At 36.3% G+C, this 23,783-nt stretch overlaps 1 pseudogene; it reads right to left on the reverse strand.

Moving 5' to 3' along the window:
• Nucleotides 1-10,684: 10,684 nt before the first annotated feature.
• LOC149146354 (serine/threonine-protein kinase rio2 pseudogene) lies at nucleotides 10,685-12,255 on the reverse strand (annotated as a pseudogene).
• Between the last annotated feature and the right edge of the window lie 11,528 nt (nucleotides 12,256-23,783).

A 23,783-nucleotide genomic window follows, 5' to 3' on the forward strand; every position in this document is an offset into this window, starting at 1 on the left:
CATCCATCTGGGCTGCGATATATATTCAGGAAAAATAAAGACATTGACATGTACAGCATTGCAGCACAGATAATCATCCTACCAAAAGGATGATGACTTCATCAAAATCATCAGTCTACCATCAGACGATTGTCTGTCCTGTGTACATAAAAATGAATTTATAAAGCTGAGCATGGGAATGCCTGCCTCATCTAGATCATGAAAACAGTACGAAGATAATGTATTGTATTGTATCTTATTACAGGTCTCCTCCTAGCATTGAAAGAACTTTGGATCCTCCTAATAAAGAATTTCACCCGATAAACGGCCTCATACTTTAGGGGGCAACTGTTATAGACATTTTTGTGCCTTACATGAAATGTCCATAAACCAAGGGATCCTAAGTCCCTAAAAGTGTTGTTCCTACCCCTAGAGGAACAAGGTCAACCAATTACAGCTTCTCCCAGAAGTTCTCCACCAGAAACTGCTCAGAATCAGTCAAATCAGGATCATTTCAGCTGCTCCACTAGCCAGCTGCGTTGCATAGCACCCCAGTACACTAGCTAGGTGCGTTGCAACGCACCTAAATGGACTACCAGGGTGCGCTGAGCGGGAAATGACAAATGGCAGTGTCATTCCGCGAGGTGGACAGACAATGGAAGCTTCCAGAATCTTCCCCAATGACACTTGCCTCACTGAGTTCGACCAAGGATGAGTAAGAGGCTCTCAGTCTCCAAGTGGAAGCAAGAACTGACAGAGAGAAGCCACAAGTCAAATCATAAGCTGACTCATCCTCTTTGCATACATCTATATATGGATCCCTCATCCCAGAGATCCAGAGGCTGAAATTTTGTACTTTGCAGAGAATTGTTGTTGGTTTTGAGATAGAGATCAGTGCATTGGGTGATTTATGCTTTGTTGGAGGTGAATAGGGGATTCCTTTGCTGGGGGGTTGATGCTGGATCAGGAATTGTAAGAACCTGAATCCTATTATTAGAGCCTTTATTTCGTTATGCACTAACATATCTATTTTTCTATTAATTTATAAATAACAAAGGAGCTTGCTCACCTTTTCACATAGCTTTAAACATTTAACATTTAATCATTTTATCATAAGCAACATAAATTAAGGTGAGCATTCCATCAACTTAACAAGAGTAGTCAATGGAAAAATACCTGTTCCGGCAGTTGATGACGATACCTTTGTTTGATAGCTCCTGCTGCACGCTCCTTCTGGACGACCCAATCGGATTTACCTCCCAGCCAACTAGGAAATAAATTCCTAGCCCAGGAAACCTCCACAGGTTCCCTAGCCCTCCGTGCCCAAGTCCAACCAGATATAGTGTGTCCTCAAAAGAATGTGCAAAACTAGGTAATGATACTTTTCTCCTCTCAAACCCAAGAAACCTCCAAAGGTTTCCAAGGTCTCCCAAAATCATAACAAGGCCAAACAATCACAACCAACCCCCACAATCCTAAGCAAGACTCCAACTCCCCCCTCTTCTTCCTTCCCCCTTCCCTTTTATACCCTCTTTCCTCAACCACCTCTCATTAAATGTCATTAACTCTCACCCATCCTTGGTTGACTTCTCTTCCAAGCTAGAGTACATTTGGAATTGTGATATGAATTTAAAATTGAGAATTTAATGGGGAAGTACATTTGGGAATGTGAAGTGTAATTACATGGGGAGGACCATGTCTCCTCCTTAGTAAATGTGAGGGTACATTGGGGAATGTGAAATGAATAAATATATATATTGATGATAAGATGGAGAGGACTTTGTCTTCTCCTTATTAAATGTGAGGGTACATTGGGGAATGTGAAATGAATAAATATATATTGATGATAAGATGGAGAGGACTTTGTCTTCTCCTTATTAAATGTGAGGGTACATTGGGGTGTGTGAATGAATAAATATATTTTGAATTAATGGAAGGAGACCATATCCTACACAATATTCTAATTGAGAAGGTAAGTGGGGAATTTGAATAATGAAAATCATAAATTTATTTTAGACCAATATTCCTCAATATTTTCAGATAATGTAAATATTAACACAATTTGTAGGATAAGATTTAAGTGGGGCATTACATACACCCCTCCTTCAGAAAACTTCGTCCCGAAGTTAGAATGAAAAGATACAAGGAGTTTGAAAGCATAGCAAACCAGAGAGAGTTATAGCATTAAAATTTGATAAGTCAGACAATGACATTACTTCCCATCAAGAGTCTCCAACTGATCTATAGCTTCCTATCCACCCTGGCCTACTTCCGTTCCCACCCTATCCATCCTCTGCTGCTCTATCAGTAGCAACGGCCATACTAACCACTGATAAAACCGACATGGTGGAAGCGTCGAATACCTCAACCGAACTTTCCCCAGCAGGCATCTGGCAATCGTCATCACACGTCTAGGGGGAGCGTTCAGTTGTCCTCCCCACGATTCCAGGTTTCGGAGGATACACGGTGGGAAACACCTCCACCCCTCCTTCAGAGCACGGAGCACACTACAGAGCTGGTTGGACTTGTCATCGAATAATCCAGTCAGGTCATCTTGCCACCTGTCATTTGCATTTTACTCATGTCATAAGAGTGCACATCAAGTGGATACCAAATGTAATAGAACAATGTACATCGTACCTTTCCTCATTGGTCGTCTCGACCTTCCTCAATGGAATAGTAGATCTTGGTTATCATATGGTTCTTTCTAACCTGTAGTTTAGTTCTCATCCATGCATATATACAACCACAAAATGGATATAGATACATGATCTTAAACATCATGTTTATTAAGCCCAGTGTCCACGTGTCAATTTTTGTTGTTCATACTAGAATAAATCTTACATCAGATAGATCATAATTTCACTAAGTCATTGATTAGATAAATCATATCTATATAAGCCTATACAATGCAACAATAACTCTGACAAGTCATGCATTAGATAAATTGTAACCAAGTAAGTCACACATCTGGTCATACATCCAACATTTCCATCATCAATACCAAATCCATCAATTGATTTTCACGTGTCCAACCAAATGTGTATAATGTTCATAAACAACATGGAACTGCAAAATAGAACCTTAACATAGGTGGCTATCTATGTTAAAATGGGCATCATAAATGATCATGTGACATCCTTGTGGAACCCCTCAATAACAATTAGAGTTGAAACAGATTCAACTGTCCATCATGGAAAATAGAATTTGAACCCGTATATGCTATAAGGTGGTACCAAAACCAAGATAATAGCAAGCAACAAATTAGTGCACTATCAATTCCACTAGGAGGTGTTAGTATAAGTTTTATGCATATAATTTCTTTAAAAACCTTAGTGAATAGATAAGTCCCAATCTTCCAATTTGATGGTTTTTCATCTTCCAAACCCATTTAGTTAATCTTGGAAATAAACGACTCAAAACCTCAAAAACTATTTCCAACATGATTTTCATACTTTATTTTTTGTGTAAATTGAGAGAAATGTCCTCTAAATGAATGGAATAAAGCTAAAGATTACTTCCTTTACCATATTTAGGTGTTAATGTGATAAAAGTAGCATTGAGACAGGACAATATCTATTGAGAACATATAGATTCTTCAACTAAGGTGTGCACTTCAACTCCAATGAACAACCAACAGGCTTGGAAGAAGTCTAATGCAAAAGCATATAGACCTAGAGCTTTGTTTTGAGGCATTGACATAACAACATCTTCGACCTTAGCAAACAAGATTTCCCTCATCAAGGAATTATTTTGATCTTAGTGAACAAGATGATGAATGTGTGTAGTAATGTGGTGGATGTCATCTCGTCTATTGGATAATTTCTCTATAAGCATGTCATGGAAATAAGAGACTACTCCATTCTCCATGTTGTTGTCTATCTTGAATGGAGAGGGAGAAAATCCTAATGTGATGTCGATGCTTAATCATTGCCCTGTTGAAAGAATATGTGTTACACTCCCCTTTCATCATTGCCTTGTTGAAAGAATATGTGTTACACTCCCCTTTCAGCCATTACACCCATGACATTTTCCTCTATAGAATTTCCTCTTGCTTCCTAGTCTACTCAATTTTACCAATCAGTTTCCCCTCTTCCATGATTAGGGCCTCCAAATGTCCTTTCACTATGATCTATTATTGCACTTGTTGCATACAAGCTTGCAAAACTTACTCATATGTCAATATGTGGCCCAACTCTTTATGATTCCACTCCTTAACTTTTAGTTTGAGTTTCTTCAATTTAAGCTGGAAAATATGCATCTGATTCATACTTTGGACATTTATTTCCTCCCATCAAATTTTAACTTTCGACATGAATTATGAATCTTGAAGCCAAAACTCTTGAATCGAAAGGTAAAATCTTCAAATCTAACTCCACACAAATTAGCCAATGATCCTTTTGAAACATATTATGTATAACTTACCATTTTTTTTTTTTGTTCACTAGATTAAGTCAGTCATCATAAATGACTAGTACAACTAATTTGTGGCTTGGTAAATAAGATATATATATATACACTTTCCATTATTCATTTATATAATATAATATATAACTTTAGCTTAAATGTTATATGTTTGAATTTTTCTCCATGTAGTTTTGGATTAATTTTATTTAAAATTTAGTAAAAAGATATTTTATTCATTGTCATATTTTAATTTATTTTCCTAATATTAAATCATTTCCTACATTCAAAGTAGCATTCTAAACCATATAAAACCAAAATTTCATCCCAAACTTAAAAACCGATTATACATGAATATCATTGATCTTCACTTTGTAGTCCTCGAAGTGGTGAATTCACAAACAATGTCGCAACCTCATAAGGTTTTTTTTGTGCATATTAGACGGAATCTACGCTCATCCGGCAATCTCACGCCAATAAGACAAGTGTATGCCAAGTTTTGTTTGAAGGCATCTTACTACCGCCATGCCAGTGACAACACAGTAAACGAAGCCAATAAAGCAGTGTGCTCTGTCACACTTTTCCAGTTTCAAGAACGTGACTGTAAACGCTTAGACTCAACAATTGTGCGAGTTACGTGATACCAATATCATAATAAAATAGAGAAATCAATATGATAAATAATATCTCAAAGTAACGCACCACAAGCTAAACAGAAATCTTGGTAATATGCCATCTTTATGGATACAATGGAAGAATATAAACAGAAGTTTAAGGAAACTTAAAAGCAGCAGCCCCATTCAAGGAAACAACAACTAAGTTCAGGTTGAGGAGGAAATAAAACGTTATTGCTTGAAATTCAGACGTCATACCATAATTTCTGTCCATGTTAATATAATGTTACGATCCTAAGTCAAACTTATCAATTTGAGTTGCAATGAGGACTCAAACTCCCAAGTCAAACATGAGTTAGGTTGACTTGACAATTCTAATTCAAATCGACTTATTATGTCCAAAATCCATATTGTTCTGTAGTATGTACCATCATATGTACTTTGAAATGCATTAGAATTGAAAACTTGCATTATATGTTAAATGGGGACCTCAACAGCTAAGGATGCACAAGTTCTCGTTGCATTCCTTCGATCTGCATACTCTGCAACTCCTACCAAGTTGAAGATCATCGATCTGTATGTGGTCTATGCAGTTCTCACGGCAGTTGTGCAGGTTGTCTACATGGCAATAGTTGGATCATTTCCCTTCAATGCTTTTCTTTCAGGAGTTCTATCCTGCACGGGTCAGCTGTGCTTGCAGTTTGTTTGCAGATGCAAGTCAACGAAGAAAACAAGGGATTCAAGGATCTTCCTCCAGAAAGAGCATTTGCAGATTTTGTTTTGTGCAATTTTTCACTTCACTTGGTGATAATGAACTTCCTAGATTAGTGGATAAGGACATGCAGAATTGGAATGAGAGGGTACCCGTCACAAAGCAACAACATTATAGGGGCCTGATTCCTATTTTTTTTTCTGTTATTATAGCTACTGTTCTATATTGTTTTATGAAGTTTCTTGGTCAATATGATCTAATAATTATGCATATATGAAAATTATTTATGTAGGGTCTGCGTGTCACTCATTTTCTTTTCCCAAAATACCCATTTGATGCACTGACTTGAACATCTCTACTTCTATAGGTAACAACATCCCTGCACTGCTTTAAATAATTTAAATGTGTACTTACATATTCAACCTTCCCAAAGATAGTAGTAATGACATAATTTTGCAGAATGAAGGTAATTACTTGTTTGTTTGCCAAATATATAACCCCGTGGTTAAAACTCTTGTAGGGATTGATAAACAGAAGGCAGAGCAGCCATATGTATTAGAAAAAATGACTCCAATACTCTAAAAGATATGTTTCTCAATAAAAATGACAGAGTTGATCTGGATATAAATAACAGAGTAGGAGATTCACTGCACTTTTCTTTTTATGCCAAAGCTATCCTATTTGTGACACTGCAAAATCGAAAATAAATGTCGCCGAAAACATATTCCTGACGGACCTAGCCCACTAACCAATAAATCGCAGAACACATATACCAGTACCACTCTAAGAAGATAATTTACTAATGTCCAGAAAATGACCATGATAGTAGGTCAATGGGACTAAGAGAATACATACAGTGTAGGTACAGACTGGGAGTGTGAAAGCAGCTCCCCAATAAATTGTAAAAGCAGAAGGATCTCATAGCAAATTGAAGGTAATTCCTGTTCTATGGTCCACAGCCTTGAGCATTATACAAGGAAACGCTGTAGGAACATCTCATCACCCATGATATTTTCCACTCTTTTGATGGATGATGGTGAAGCAACATCCACATCTATTCTCAGGCAACTAGGCTAAGTGAGATGCATTCCTTTTCTCCACTGGGGAAAAGCATACTGTTGGCCTTCATCATGCATGCTCAACCCTTCATATTCTCTAATTACTAAGTGTCTAGGATGCCAAACAATGCCTATACAAGTAACTGCCACTAGTTTAGGAAACTTTATTTGTGAAATACACACTCAGTTTATCACTTACGAGTGTTTATCAGTGAAATACACCCTCAATTTATCATATGAGGCAATGTTCAAGGACCTGATTCCAAATTGACTAACCCAACTGCAGCAACTAGGCAACAACGTTGCTGGAGAACAAATTATTGGATACATATGGATATTCACCTAGATGTAATGAGGCAAAAATGAGAAAGGTGTTAGAATTTGCATATTAATTGGAAATTATTCATTAAAGAAACATGCATTTTCTCTGCAAAATTGATGAACGTTACATTAATTGGACAATTATGATCAGGCCATTTAAAAGACAGTTATCATATGCATTGCTTGGTCAGTTTGTTTTGAAGACAGTGATTGTATATATTGCTTGGCCAAATTGTGTCTACAGCCATTACCACTATAGGCTTACATTTATTGCTCCATCATACAACATAGAGCTAAAAGAATTCATAAATCTGTACAATAACAAAGAAACTACAGGGCATGGAATAATTTCAATATAGGTACTCCAAGCATCATGTATGATAATAAGAATGTTTCATCTGCTCATAAACTAACCAATCAGAATTTGATCATTTCCAAACTTGATTTCATTGACTCTCATGTATTCCTTCAATTTCCTTGTATCAAGTGTAAGCTAACTTGTGACCAAGTTGCATTTGCAGGCATTCCCACTATAGGCTCAGTTATTGCTCCCTTATCCTAGGTAGAGCTTATAACTAATTTATAAATCTGCACAATAGAAAAAATAAATTAAAGGGCATGGGTTCACTCTATTTTTAGGGTTACCCTAGCTAGGGTTCAAGTTAAGTGCAACACCCTTAAGTTCTCTTGATCTGGGGTGAAATTATACTTGAAGACAGATGCATTGTTGGTTGATCATTCTATAAAGAGAGCTTCCTACTTGTGTCTACTTCATTTATGATTTCATTTGTGCTTGTCCCTCCTAATAATTCATGGTTACACATTATTACGTGGCTGACTTTTGTACTTGTTGTGAGGAGTATCTTTGGAATAGTGCTCCTTTGTATCAATCCACCATCCCATTTAATTAAAGCATATATTATCTTTCACATTCTTTTCTAGGGAATGCCCCCTCGAACAAGAGGAGAGCCAGACTAAAGTGAGAGTAAGAGTTGTTGCAGTGACAATGAGCAACCTTCCTACTTGCTTATAGGGTTGTACTTCTTTTTTTTTTTTTTTTTTGCATGCAAGCAGAAATGCTTCTCTTAATGAATGTGGTTCACATCTACAAAATGTAATTTTATTCCTTTTAAAAGTTGAATAAAATTACAAGGTTTTCCCTTTGGAAAAAATATAATAAGTTTTTTTTTTTTTCATCTGCCCAAGATTTGTGCATTATTATTTTTTTGGTATTTCATCTTTCGTTCAGGGACCTTTATAAAAGGTGAAACTCATTTTCATCTTTGAATATCAATTTCAATTCAAAAATTTGGATTATTAAATTCAGCCTTAAAAAAAAACATGATCATGGTCCTGTGAAATTACGATGAGAACTTGCTGGCTACTCTAAGTGGAAAATAAAGAAGAGTCAGCTGAAAGCAAGGAGGATGTAAGAAATATAACAACTTTTGTTCATGTAGATGATGTGAAGACAACTTTAGCGGATGCAATATTTAAGCAAGGGAAGGTGTTTCGTGACAACAGATCTATTTAGGAAAGAACTATGGACTCCCATGCACCAGAGAGAGTGGGGCATAACAATACTAAGCAAAAATGCAAAAGTATGCTACAAGGATACAAAGGTCAACATCATTAATACTCCAGGTCCTTTAAATTTTGGAGAAGTGGAACACTCATTTAACATGGTGGAAGGTGTACTTCTTGTGATGGACTCTGTCGAGGGATCAATGCCAAAACGTGATTTGTTTTAAGCTTTAGTGCTGGGACAAGAGCAAGATTGAGAAGCCTCCAGCTCGTCTTGATTATGTGGCCAATGCAACCTTTGAGCTTTTATTGAATTGAACAATACGATTTCCAATTCATATATGCAAATGGTTTCAAGGGCCAAGCTGGATTAAGTACCGAAAAGTTGGGAATGACCGTGGATATCTTTTCAAATTTCCACCATTTGTTTTGGTACTTGGGCAGGTTTAGAATAAAATATATCGCAGTGTTGATTTCCAAAAGGCCATATTGCTCCCAAGGGTCTGATGTGCCGAGCTTGTAGATGAAGGTGATAACTCAATTCCTTTATATGAGACTACTTGCATCACTAAGTAGTGGAAAGGCCTTGCCGTAAAATGCCCTTGACAGAAAAGCAAACCAAAGCACAAACTAGGAGACCTCACAATTCAAACTATATCTGTGCAGGGAATGATGGTATTTGTCACGATCACATTTTTGGTCAAATATTTAGCTTTTGGTCTGAAATACATCATACTATCACCTTCATACCCGATCCATATGGTATTGTTATTGGGGATCCTAAACGGATTCCTGAAGGATATGAAGAGAATTAGATGTTGAATGTGCATGCCATTGATACAAGAATGCAAATGCAACCTTTAAAATGTATCTAAAGATGAATATGGTTGTTCACTGACAAACAAAATTACATTGGAAGTCTAAATTGTTGTTGTGATGGGACACGATGTCAACTAAAAGAGGGATTTCAAGGAGAAAATAGGACGCGCTACTTGAAATACAGAGTATTGGATGAACTGGGATGAGAGATTTCAAGGAGAAATTAGGACGCGCTACTTGAAATACAGTGTATTGGATGAACTGGGATGAGAGTATTGTCCCAGTTAGAACATATGTCCTTAATGTTACAGATACTAGACAATGGTCTGATAGTCCATCAAGAGGTCGTTCCCATGTTGGTTACCAAGCTGAATATAATGTTGCACCATGCTCTGCTGGTAGTCCTCCTAGTGAATGCATTGACACTCAGGAAGCACACAAGGCTAAACATGAGGAAAGTCTATCAGAAAATATTGATGGTATACGCAAAAAGGGTCAGGTGATCTTGACACAAATGAATGAATTTGATGGGTAATAGAGAACTTATAAGATATCACTGATGATTGCTGTAAAGAATTGCAGGCACTTATAGATGTGAAAAAGTGGCCAAAGAGGGTGGAAGGGATGAGTTGAACTTTATGGTGAGAACTACAAAATATTTGGAAGATGCTACTAATGACACAAGACATTACCTTCTCCAGAAAATGGAGAAATTGGATGAGAGTAAAATGGGAGAACCTATGAAGGTTGCAGAGGGCACAATGTTGGGTCTTTTTTTTTTTGAAGGTTGTTTTGAGAAAAATAGACGGGTGATGCATTTCACAACAAAGAATTCCTTTGGCTTAGGTGCCAGGGTTGAAAGGCATCTGTTCCCCAAAAGTCATGCAGAAATTACTTTGGCCTCATCCCTTTTACCATACCACAGCAGGAACTAAACACTGGTGAACGGCTCAATACTCAGTGACCTTGAAGCCTAACCACTAGAGATTTTTCAAATCTAGTTGAATCTTTGAAGACCAAGACATTTCTAACCTGTAAATTGCACTTCAAAATTTTCCTTGCAATCCTGTAGAAGTTTCTATCTAAGCTAAAATAACACTTTAGTTTTGTTGCAACAAGAAAATTTTCTGTTTTCGGGCAAATAAAATTGTGTAGAAGACCATTCTGTGCTAAACCTTTTGGCAATATTCTTTGAAGGCAGTTATTTGAGCAATTTGAAGTAGTTTTTGTTGCAAGAAGAAGTGGGGGTTGGTTGTCAAAGGTATAATTATATCTCTAATACATTCCAATCAACTCTCCATGATAAGCTTGGATCTCCTGCAGTGCTGGATTGGATACTTGTATCTTGTGCAGATATTTGTTGATCCATATTGCATCCATTACTAAGAGAAATGGCAGCAACCCTGTCACTTGCACTACAACTATCTACATTATCCCCATGATCTGAAACCTCTGCACAATCACCATTAACATCTACAGAAATGGTTTTCAGATGACTAGCGTTTTCACCACCAGGCAGAGGCTCCTGGGAAATTGATTCTTGGGTCTCAAGACAACTAGCTTTTTCACCACCAAGCACAGTTTCCTGGGAAAATGATTCTCCTTCTGCATCATCTTCAATATCTGAACTTGGGGCATCATTACTATCTGCCTTCCCAAAAACAAACTTTTCCAAATCATCCTGATTCTGTTCTGTGAACCCACTTGCAGCAAGTGCCTTATCCAAGGAATCAGCTGATTTAGCAATTGCTTCAAAGCATGGCCTTCTATCATCATCTGAATCTGAATCTGATTCTTCTAGTACGTCTGACCCCTCAGCAGCAGAGGTGGCAAACCTCTTTTCAAAGAACTTGAATATACAATCTACATCTCTATCAAAATACATTTGCGCATTGCGATGAGAGACAGAAACCATTTGTGGAAAGTCAATCATTGTGACATTTTCCTCGTCATCAATCATAATATTGAACTCATTGAAATCACAGTGGATGAGACCGTGTTCTGCCAGTCGAACAATTAGGCCAATTATAATATTAAATGTTTGTTTTGGATGTTGCAGCTGCTTAACTTGGACCAGAGGATAACCTGGAACAAGAGACATCAGAACACAATGTCGATTACAGTCTACTGCATTAGGAACTGGAAAACCGTGTTTTTCAAGGGCCTTCATAAAGGCAAATTCTTTAAGAGCGGCAAGTCTTGATAGGTAGAGCCAATTATAGCTGTTTCGATGTCTCAAATAGTCACGCTTAGATTTAACAGCTCTAAATGATGTCCGACCCAATCTGTGCAATTTCATTGCCAATGTTCTACACCTATTCGACGACCAACACCTACAATAATGCCGCGGTTTGCCAATGTCTTTATTGCAAGAAAGTCATATCCCATGTAGGTTAGACGATAACCATCATATTTGGATGAATCGTGATGCACAAGCTTATGCCTAAGCAGTGTTCTCAAATTCTTGTAAGTGCCCCCATGCTTGAGACCGGCAATTCGATCCACAAGCTCTGCTGGGACAATTTCATGATTTTTCATGCCCATTTCAACGGCTGTGAGTACACGAAACTCGTCCTTGGATAAATATCGCAACACATTGACATCGAGCTTCATGACTACAAATCCAGATTGATTCCACGACAGCTTAAAACCCTTTTGAAAATAAACTCCAAGCAAGCCTGCTCGCTAATTATTAATGAAGAATAATGGCTGCCCAAAGGTGCTTCTAATGGCTGGAGAATCTGAGCATTTCAGAGAAACTCATCGACGCCATGACTTCATAATGAAATGATTCCAAATCTAAGTGCATACACTTCACTTGGCTTGCAAAACTTTGTAGTAAATGCTAGGTTACTGGAAACATCCTCCCTAGGGAATGAATCCACAGATCCATGGATTAGATGCGGATTTGGATTTAGATTCCAAAAGTTTACTAGGGTTCCAAAATTGCAAAAAAAATATGATGCGTAATTGTGGATGCCATTGAAAATGACCTGATGGGTCAGTCGTTTTCTTGTGTAGCCCATGGATTTCAAAGATGCCTTTGAAACTCACTGCAATCGTGCAGAATAGAAATAGAATTTGGCTTTGTGATGTGGAAAGACAAGGGCAAGGGTTTGCTGGAAAGTGAAGATAGGCCGTAACTCAATACATATGCATACAATCGAAGATCTCATGGACCCATTTGGGCAGGCCCGCAAGAAGGCGAGGTCCGAGACCTTTTTTGAACGAAAATGGTGGTCTGTTCAATCCCCATGAGAGTAACATATTCGGGGATGGCAACAGATTCAAGGCCGGTGGTATGAAATTCGCTTTACAGCCAGAAAAGGAGTCGAACTGTGCAAATTCTATGCTTTCATCTTATTCTTTAGATCGACCTACGAACAATAAAGTTTGCAATCATTTCAAGCGAGAGTTGATTCTTTTGATCTAGATTCAAATCTAATATATTCTTGTGGCTGATTAGATGAAGGAGAGCCACTATTAGGCCTCAGATTTTGAACCTGGCTCTGATACCATGTGTAAGAACCCGAATCCTATTATTAGAGCCTTTATTTAGTTATGCACTAACATATCTATTTTTCTATTAATTTATAAATAACAAAGGAGCTTGCTCACCTTTTCACATAGCTTTAAACATTTAACATTTAATCATTTTATCATAAGCAACATAAATTAAGGTGAGCATTCCATCAACTTAACAAGAGTAGTCAATGGAAAAATACCTGTTCCGGCAGTTGATGACGATACCTTTGTTTGATAGCTCCTGCTGCACGCTCCTTCTGGACGACCCAATCGGATTTACCTCCCAGCCAACTAGGAAATAAATTCCTAGCCCAGGAAACCTCCACAGGTTCCCTAGCCCTCCGTGCCCAAGTCCAACCAGATATAGTGTGTCCTCAAAAGAATGTGCAAAACTAGGTAATGATACTTTTCTCCTCTCAAACCCAAGAAACCTCCAAAGGTTTCCAAGGTCTCCCAAAATCATAACAAGGCCAAACAATCACAACCAACCCCCACAATCCTAAGCAAGACTCCAACTCCCCCCTCTTCTTCCTTCCCCCTTCCCTTTTATACCCTCTTTCCTCAACCACCTCTCATTAAATGTCATTAACTCTCACCCATCCTTGGTTGACTTCTCTTCCAAGCTAGAGTACATTTGGAATTGTGATATGAATTTAAAATTGAGAATTTGATGGGGAAGTACATTTGGGAATGTGAAGTGTAATTACATGGGGAGGACCATGTCTCCTCCTTAGTAAATGTGAGGGTACATTGGGGAATGTGAAATGAATAAATATATATATTGATGATAAGATGGAGAGGACTTTGTCTTCTCCTTATTAAATGTGAGGGTACCTTGGGGAATGTGAAATGAATAAATATATATTGATGATAAGATGGAGAGGACTTTGTCTTCTCCTTATTAAATGTGAGGGTACCTTGGGGTGTGTGAATGAATAAATATATTTTGAATTAATGGAAGGAGACCATATCCTACACAATATTCTAATTGAGAAGGTAAGTGGGGAATTTGAATAATGAAAATCATAAATTTATTTTAGACCAATATTCCTCAATATTTTCAGATAATGTAAATATTAACACAATTTGTAGGATAAGATTTAAGTGGGGCATTACAGGAATCATCGGTTGTAACTCCTCTTGGACCATCTTGTTATATCAATAAAACTATTTGAGTTTCTCCTACATGCTTGTGTATCAATGATGTTTTGTTATATTTGCATGTTTAGCTTAAATATGATCCTAAGCTATTTATGAATGTAAATCCATGTCTTTGTGTAGTTTTCCTCTTCTGTGATCTTGCAGGAACTTGGTGAAGCTGGGCAAGTGAAGGAGCAGGTAGCTGGAAGCTGTCAAAGAGGAGAGAGATTGGATCAAAGAACTAGCGCAAGACACAGGTTAGTTCATCCTATTCCTCTTCATTTACAGTTCATAAAGAAGAATATGAAAGTAGTTTTCCTTGTTTTTTGCTAAGGCACTGTCACACCTTAGTGGGATAGGGGCGTTCTGAGTAGACACTTTTCCCAACAACAAGAGGGAGGGGGGAGAGAGATAGTGACAAGGTTGGAGGGCATAGAGAGAGAGAGAAAGAGAGGGGAGAGATAATGTCAAGGTTAGAGGGGAGAGAGAGAGAGAGATGGGGGAAGAGAGAGGGAGGTAGAAGAGAAAGGGAGAGAGGGGAAGGACTAGAGGAGGAGAGAGGGAGGGACATAGAGATGGAGTTGGAGAGGGAGAGAGGTAGAGAAAAAGAAATAAATAGAGAGAGAAAAGTGGAGAGAGAGAGAAAGGGAGTGACAAGGGAGAGATGGAGAGAGAGAGTGTATTTTTAGGGTGAGATAGAGAGACAAAGAAGGAGAGATGGAAGGAAGGGGGAAGAAGGAGAGAGGAGAGATGGAGGGAGATAGTGACAGAGTTGGAGGGTGAAAAGAGAGAGCAGAGAGGGGTGGGGATAGAGTGAGGTGGGAGACAAAGGGATAGAAAGGAAGTAAGAGAGCGAGGACATTATAGAGAGGAGGGAGGGAGGGAGGGAGGGAGGGAGGGAGGGAGAGGGAGGGAGGTAAGAAGATAGACATAAAGAGAGAAACATGGAGAGAGAGAGAGAGAGAGGGAGTGATAAGGTAGAAAGAGAGAGGGAGAGAGGAGAGAAGGAGGGGAGAGAAACAGAAGGGGAGAGAGGGAGAGGGAGAGTAAGAGGGGGGGAGAGATAGATATGGAGAAAGAGTGTGTATTCTTTGGGGTGATATAGGGAGACAAAGGAGAGGCATCGGGAGATAGATATATAGATGGGCAATGAAGAGAGGGAAGAAGAGAGAGATAGAGAGAAGGAGGGAGTGAGGGAGGGAGGGATAGATATATATGGAGAGAGAGAGAGCATGTGTGTTTGGGGTGGTGATATAGAGAGACAAAGAAGGAGATATCAAGGGAGATATAGATATAGGTGGAGGAGGGACAAAGGGAAGAATATTTCTTGCACAAGATGCATTAATTCCAGTGTAAATGGTGACTTATAATCCTATTTGATTGCTTGCACTAGATGCATTGATTTTAGTGTAGATGTTGATTTCTAATTATATTTGATTGTTTGTACTAAATGCATTGATTTCAGTGTAGATGATTGTTTATAATCCTATTTGATTGCTTGCTCTAGATGCATTGATTTCAATGTAGATGGTGAATTGTAATCCTATTTGATTGCTTGCACTAAATGCATTGATTTCAGTGTAGATGTTGATTTCTAATTATATTTGATTGCTTTTACTAGATGCATTGATTTTAATGTAGATGTTGATTTATAATCTTGTTTAATTTCTTGCATTAGACACATTAATTTTAGTGTAGTTGTTTTCTAATCATATTTGATTGCTCGCATTAGATGGATTGGATTTTGTTAATCTTAAGGCTGTAAATTATTAAACATATTTTTTAAGAATAGATGGAGGGGAGAGGGAGGGAAGAATATTTCTTTCACTAGATGCATTAATTTCAGTGTAGATGATGTTTTCTTAGAATTCTATTCAATTTCTTACACTAGATATATTGATTTCAGTGTAGACGTTGATTTCTAATTCTACTTGATTGCTTTCTCAAGATGCATTGATTTCAGTGTAGATATTGATTTCTAATACTTTTTTATTGCTTTCACTAGAAGAATTTATTTCAGTGTAGATTTGGATTTCTAATCCTATTTGATTACTTTCACTGGATGCATTGATTTTAGTGTAGATGTTGATTTCTAATGTCATTTGACTGCTTGCATTAGATGCATTGATTTTATTGTAGATGTTGTTTTCTAATCTTATTTGATTGCTTGCATTAGCGCATTAAATGTTCTTAATATTGACATTGTAGATTATTAAGAAAAAATATTCTCAAGATATATAGTAATACCTAAAATGACACTATTAAGAATTAATTCACTGTCAAAAGTTGCAATATATAGAATTAAAATGAAATAGATGTGCAGAACCAATCCTACTGCAAAGTGAAAATTAATCCTTGATAAGATCGTCTCCCTTCTACATCACCAATTGATTACTAATAGACAATTACATGTATCTAAAATATATTCAAAATTACATATATTCATAATATATTCAAAATTACTAATAGATAATTGCATATAATAATGTATTCATAATATTTACAAGATGAAAAGATATATTTATAAACATTTAAAACGAATTAAAATATTCTTGAAAAAGATGTGATAATTGTTTGGAGAAACAAATAATGTAAATATTTTATAATTCTAGCCACTCATTAAAAAACATAATTAAAAATACATTATTTCTTGACTTTGTTGAATAGACTATAGATAAAAAATCATCAAAATATTCTTGAAGGAAATAAATTATATTTCAAACATTAGCAAAGAAAAAAATTATTTCAAGAGTAATCTTGATGCAATAAATTATTAAAACTACTCTTCAAGATATATTTAGTAATACCTGGAGGGACACTATTGAGAATTAATTAGTTGTGAGAAGTTGTGATACCTAAAATTAAATGAAATAGATGTGCAATATCAATCCTCTTGCAAACTATTGACAAGATTGTCTCCCTTATTCATCACCAACTAATTACTAATAGACAATTACATACACATATAAAAATATAACACGACAACTGTAACATTAAAAAACATTATCATCCAAACCCAAACACATAAATACACAAACCACTCAAAGCATCAAAACAAAGATGTACAAATCATTCAAGGCAAGCAACAAAGACTAAATTAAATAAGCGAATGATATGGTCATGCCAAGCAAAGAAAACATAATGTGGTTTTTGAATTTAAACTCAAACATATAAATAATAATGATCATCTAAAAATGTGACATTACTTCCCTCAACTGGAACCAACTTAGATCCATCTAACACCAGATCTATCATGCACCTAGAGGGATTAAATCCTCGAGGTGCAAACCTTTCCTCAAGTTCTACACTCCAAAAATAAGGTTTGCACCTCAAGGGATTTGATCCCTCTCAACGCATGATGGACCCGGTGTTAGATGAATCTAAGCTAGTAATATAATAAGATTTAACCAAACTACTTTAATATTCAATAAATATATTTTTCTTTAAAATTAATACAAGAAATATTTCAATATTATTTACTAAAATACCATGTTTTTAGTGCACATTGACCACGGTATTATATATCTTCATAAACTTTTAAAAGCATATCTAAACACAATCGACTATCATTTTAACTATATCACTTCTTCACCATGTTTGGGTCAATCCCTGGTGCAAAAGTATCTTCCCACGTTTGAAATGTTGAAACTGCTATCGCTCCATTCCATTCCTTTGGGTTCACTCGAATCCTCAGATAAATACATTATGCCGACCAATAAGTCATCACTTACAATATCAATTTTGATCAACAGAAGAATACCAATTTTTACTAGATGATTCAAAACCCCATGAATAAACTCAACAAAACTAACAGTTGGTGCAATAAATGATTTTTAAATTAAATATGTTATTCTTCAACTTTTTTTTATTTGAAAATGAGAATTTGTTCAAACATTTTTCAATATCATTGTTGGATAATGTATTAGATGAAGAATATTCTCTTGAAATCAAATCTTGTCCACTCATTTATTTAAAAATAAAAATTTCTCAAACCCAATTCCAATATAAACTACCTAATAATAACAATATTAAATTATATTACATATTATATGATGTTTTTCATATTAGATAAAGTTATTAAAACTATAACTTAATATTAATTAATGTTTTATTTTAAAATTAATGATGATGATGATGATTAACGTCCACTGAGACCAATGTGGTCTATTGGACCTCAAGAAAAGAGAGTCTAATTATCATTCTTCAAAATCTTGTTTTTGTGATCAAGGAGAAGGGAAAGAAGTGCTCCAAGATCATTGGATGACTTAATAAGCCAAGAAGATTGGAGGTGTGGCTGGTGATAGGGAATTGAGGGCAGATGTGGGAAAGAGTCAGACGTCTAAAATGAAGTGTTTTTCATATTCCACCTTCTTAGTATCACAAATCTAACATATTCTGCAGTCCCCGAGAGTCTTGGGAGTAGACCACCGCCCGATCTCCCTTCAAAGCTCATGAGAGTTAATCCTAGCGATGTTAATTTTCTTCTTAGTGCTAGTCAACATAAAGAGATAATTATGGTTATCAAGGGTGGGGTTGATCACCTCCTTATGGTACCTTAGCTTCCTTTTACCTTCCATCTCCTTAGCATCCCACATATTGTCCTTAAAATTGGAGGTAATAGTATCTTTGATACTATCCTTGCTTCCAATGATGATCTCCTCCTTAATCCCCCAAAGGTTGAGCCAAGAATGGGCATCCTTATGCGACCGACGCTTGAGGCGTAGGTGGGGGTTTTGACTAAATTAGAAACAATTTTTGGGAGCCTCTTGGATTCCATGTTGTGAAGCTTCTTCTTATACATTAGATATCTAAGCATAGTGGCACTTTCAATGGGGGCTAGGCAAACTTCAATCAAAAGGATAGGATAGGGAGTATTTCCCTTAATCTTGAGGTTATAGGTTATGAATTGATTTTGGATCATCTCAATATTTCTCCATGACTCCCTAGATATAATGCAACCCCAATCTTCACATCCGTATAAGATAACAGGCGTGATTGGAGTCTCAAATAGGAACCTTTTTTACTCCAAATGTAAATATGGATTGACTTACAATTGTTTTCAAGCTTATAATAAGCTTTCCAACCTCTAATAATTCTTTTCTCGGTGCTATAATTCCATTTGAGATGATGAGAGAAGTCAATACCCAAATATATATAAGAAGAAACCTGCTCTAGACAATGGTTATCATAGACGAAACTATCATGGGTGATATTTTTGGATTTAATGATCATGATTTTAGTTTCGTCAGTATTAACAACCATACCCATCTTGGAGCAGTAGACATGAAGAATCTTAAGATTCTTGTCTAGTTCATCATGGATTTTTGCAAGAAGAATGATATCATCAACATAAAGGAGAAGAGTAATGATAATACTAGTGAGCTCGGTGCCCTTGCAACCCGCAGTTTCCAGACACTCCTCTAGTTTATCGATGTAAATAACAAAAAGGGGGGAAAGGGGACACCCTTGCTTAACCCCGATATTTCATTTAATATCTTTAGACCACCCTTCATTGGTCTTAAGCTTGGAAATGACAGTCTCATAGAGGCAGATCACAACAATCCTCAGTTCAGGAGGAACCATGATCTCTTCAAGCCTCTCCTAGAGCTTATCTCAAGGGACAGTGTCGAAAGCTTTTCTAATGTCCACAAAACATTAGAAGAGATCGGTTTTACTATTGTGATATTCCTCATAAATAATACTAAGAGTGACAAGGTGGTCGATAGTCGAGTGATGTCTCCTAAAACCAGCTTGCCCTTTAGCCTTTTTACCCTAGTTCTCAAGCCAAAGGCTAAGCTTCTTTTCCAAAATGAGCCCATAGAGCTTGGCTAGGATGTGGCTAATCATAATGGTCCTGTAGTTAGAGGGAACACTTTTGTCTCCATTCTTGAAGATAGGCACAATAAGGATTTGTGTCCAAAGCTTAGGGAAGCCATGATTTACAGCTAAATTGAGAAGCTTGTGGAGATGAGGAATGAGGATATATCTTCCCATTTTAAAGATCTTAACTTGGTAGCCTTTAATATCTTTTACTTTCCCATTAGTGAGATTATTAATCCCAGATTCAACATCTTCTAGAGAAAATATATCTTCATTAATAGGAGTGTTTAAGATGGTGCCCATGGTGTCCGGAGAGTCATACAACTTCTTAAGATAGTTATCCCAATTTTTTAGGGGGATATAATGATTATCTTTAGTTTTACGAACAAGCACATTGTGCCAAAATTTCTAGGTGCAACTTTAGAAAGGTGGAGAATATGCTCTTGTCTCTTATTAATATATTACCTCTTCTTCCTCTTGACGAGATCTTTGTATATACCTATATTCTAGAGATTTATGATTTCATTAGGGGCGTCTCTGATCGCTTTCTTGGCAATTTTACAGTCTTTGTCATAGCAAGGATTGGAAGTTCTATTATTCTTCTTAGACGAAGTATCATTAGAGAACTTGCTAATGGTAGTAGTAAAATGGTAATAGATTTGATCAATGATGTTATTATAAGTTAGGAAGCCTAAATCCCTTTCTAAATCTCTTAAGAAAAGGTCAACATTACTTCTATCGAAGTTAATGTGTCTTTTGATTTCATTGGTCTCCTACATGTGGGTGGTATGCATGATTGAGGGATAAATACGAAGGTCTATCGTCAGAGTCAAGCTCGTACCCGTTGAGAAGCTCAAAGTTTCTAATATGGTTAAGGACATGGATGTCTGATATCGCATAATCCACAACACTCCTACCCAACCCGTGGAAACAGGTCATCTAGCCAGAGAGAGGTCATTTGTTAATACCAAGTCCTCGGAACTACAAAGTTTGAGGATCTTGAAGCCAAATAAGTTCTCGATTATGTCTTCAGATTTTCTCTTGAATATATTAGCTAAATTACCATCCTTGTCAAGCCACAAGGGGTCGAGGTTAGAGTTGTTACTTAACATAATAACTTGGTTAGTAGTAGTTCGAGCATTAAAGTCCCCAAGCAAAAGGATATTACCAATCAAATAGAATTAGAAATCAACATTCCAATCCATCTAATGTGATAAATCAAATAGGGTTAGAAAACACCATCTACAATTAAATTAGTGTGTCTAATGCAAGAAATCAAATAAGAATAGAAATCAACATCTACGCTGAAATAAATGAATCTAGTGCAAGAAATCAAATATAATTAGAAATCAGCATCTACACCGAAATCAATGCATCTAGTGCAAGCAATCAAATAGGATTAGAAATGATCATCTACACTGAAATCAATGCATCTAGATCAAGCAATAAAATATGATTGGAAATAAACATCCACACTAAAATTAATGCATCTAGTGCAAACAATCAAATATAATTAGAAATAAACATCGACACTGAAATCAACGAATCTAGTGCAAGCAGTTAAATAGTATTAGAAGTCATCATCTACATTGAAATCAATGCATCTTGTGCAAGAAATATTCTTCCCTCTCTTCCCCCTCCATCTATATCTATATCTCCCTTCATCTCTCCTCCTTTGTATCTCTATCTCACCCTCCCCAAACACACACACACACTCTCTCTCCATATATATCTATCTCTCACTCCCTTCCTCTCTCTATCTCTCTCTTCGTCCCTCTCTTCACCCCCCACCTATATCTCTATATCCCTTTGTCTCTCCTTTTTCTCTCTATATCACCCCAAAGCATATGCACTTTTTCTCCATATCTATCTCTCCCTCTCTCTCTTACTCTCTCTTACTCTCTCTCTCTCTCTCTCCACTTTTATCTCTTTATGTATTTATTCTTACCTATCTCTATCTCCCTCTTTCTCCCTCTCTCTCCACTTTTATCTCTTTATCTATTTATTCTTACCTATCTCTCTCTCCCCCTCCAACTCCCTCTCTCTCCCTCCCTCTCTCCTCTTGGTCATGTCCTCTCTCTCTTCCTTCCTCTTTGTCCCTTTATCTCCCACCTCACTCTATCTACCCCCCCTCTCTCTTCACCCTCCAACTCTGTCACTATCTCCCTCCCTCTCTCCTCTCTCCTTCTCTCCCCCCTTCCTTCCATCTCTCCTTCTTTGTCTCTCTATCTCACCCCAAAACATACACACTCTCTCTCCATCTCTCCCTCTCTCTCTATCTCCACTTTTATCACTTTATGTATTTCTTATTCACTCCCTCTCTCTCCCTCCAACTCCATATCTCTATCCTTCTTTCTCATCCTCTCTTTGGTCTTTCCCCCCTCTCCCTTTCTCTCCTACCTCCCTCTCTCTCCTCCCATCTCTGTCTCTGTCTCTGTCTCTGCCCTCTAACCTTTTCACTATCTCTCTCTCTCTGCCCTCTAACCTTGTCACTATCTCTCTCCCCCCCTCTCTCTCCCTCTCTATATGCCCTCCAACCTTGTCATTATATCTCCCCCTTCCATCTTCTTGTCTCCCCCCCTCTCTCTCTCTTACCCTTCTCTCCCACTCTCACTCCTCTCTTTCTCTCTCTCTTCATTCCTCCTCCTCCCTCTCCTTCATTGTATCTCCTCCTCTCCCTTGTCACTCCCCCTATCTCTCCACCTCTATCATTTAATTTATTTGTTCTTCTCTCCATATATATATAGAGTTAATATATATTATAATATAACAAATTGAATATTATATTAAATTTAATAATAGTACTACTATAATATATTGATATTAATATTAAATATAATATTAGTATTATAATATCAATATTAGATTTCATGATTTTTTTTACATGGCATGATAACAAAACTTATAATAAAACTGCATCAAATTAATATTTTTAAATAAATTACAACTTTGATATGGAAATATTTATGTCTTTAAATATTTTAATATATCCCTAGGATATGACTTTACCTTTTAAAGATTCATTTTACAAGTGTTTAGTTAAAATAAATATTAAAAGATTTTGGAGCAAGATTTTGGATTCTTTGCATTGAATTAACCTTTTTCCTTTGATTTATGAAATGACACTCGCTTTAGTAATGAGTAAAAATGTTTAAATTTTTACTTAATTTGGAATTTTAATGTGGTAACAAAATTTGTTAAAGGTAAATTTATGATCCATTCAAATTCACCTATATGATAAAGGAACTATTAAAAGCATGAGATAATTTACTATCCATTCAAATACATAGTTATATTTTAATAATTAAAGTTAGTCCATTAATAAGATTAAAAAGTCGAGCTCTTCGGAGAATGCACACAGGAATCCAGAAACTCTCATCAATAAGTTACATATAATTTAAGATTGGCTGACATTAGTGTATTATTTTTTATTTTTTGTTTAGCACGTGACATAATTACACATCGGAGTCATACTGGACTGTAGAATGCGCCTCTTGGTGCAATAACATTGCTTTTGGATTAGTTCTAGTCTAAGTTCAACATAATAGATAAATAAATAACATTATCGAAATTAAAAAAACACCATAAAATTAATTAAATTATAATTTTATTTTAAATTATTATAAATATGTTTATTTTAGAATAAGGCTTTCATATTTGAAAATAAATGAAATAAATAATAAACCATTAACCATATATTTTCTAAATAATTTTCTTTAGGGATAGAATTTATACATTCAGTGAATTTTAAAATGATGGAATTGTGATGATATTTAAATTTTCTCAAGGGATCATCATCACGAAGTATTTAAGTCCATTCAATGTATTAATTCACAATGAAATGGTTACAATACACATGTAATGTAC

This window comes from Pinus tabuliformis, chromosome X (genome assembly GCF_031772625.1).
Source record: "Pinus tabuliformis cultivar Carrire ecotype Pingquan chromosome X, CPIR1, whole genome shotgun sequence".
NCBI classification, from domain to species: Eukaryota; Viridiplantae; Streptophyta; class Pinopsida; order Pinales; family Pinaceae; genus Pinus; species Pinus tabuliformis.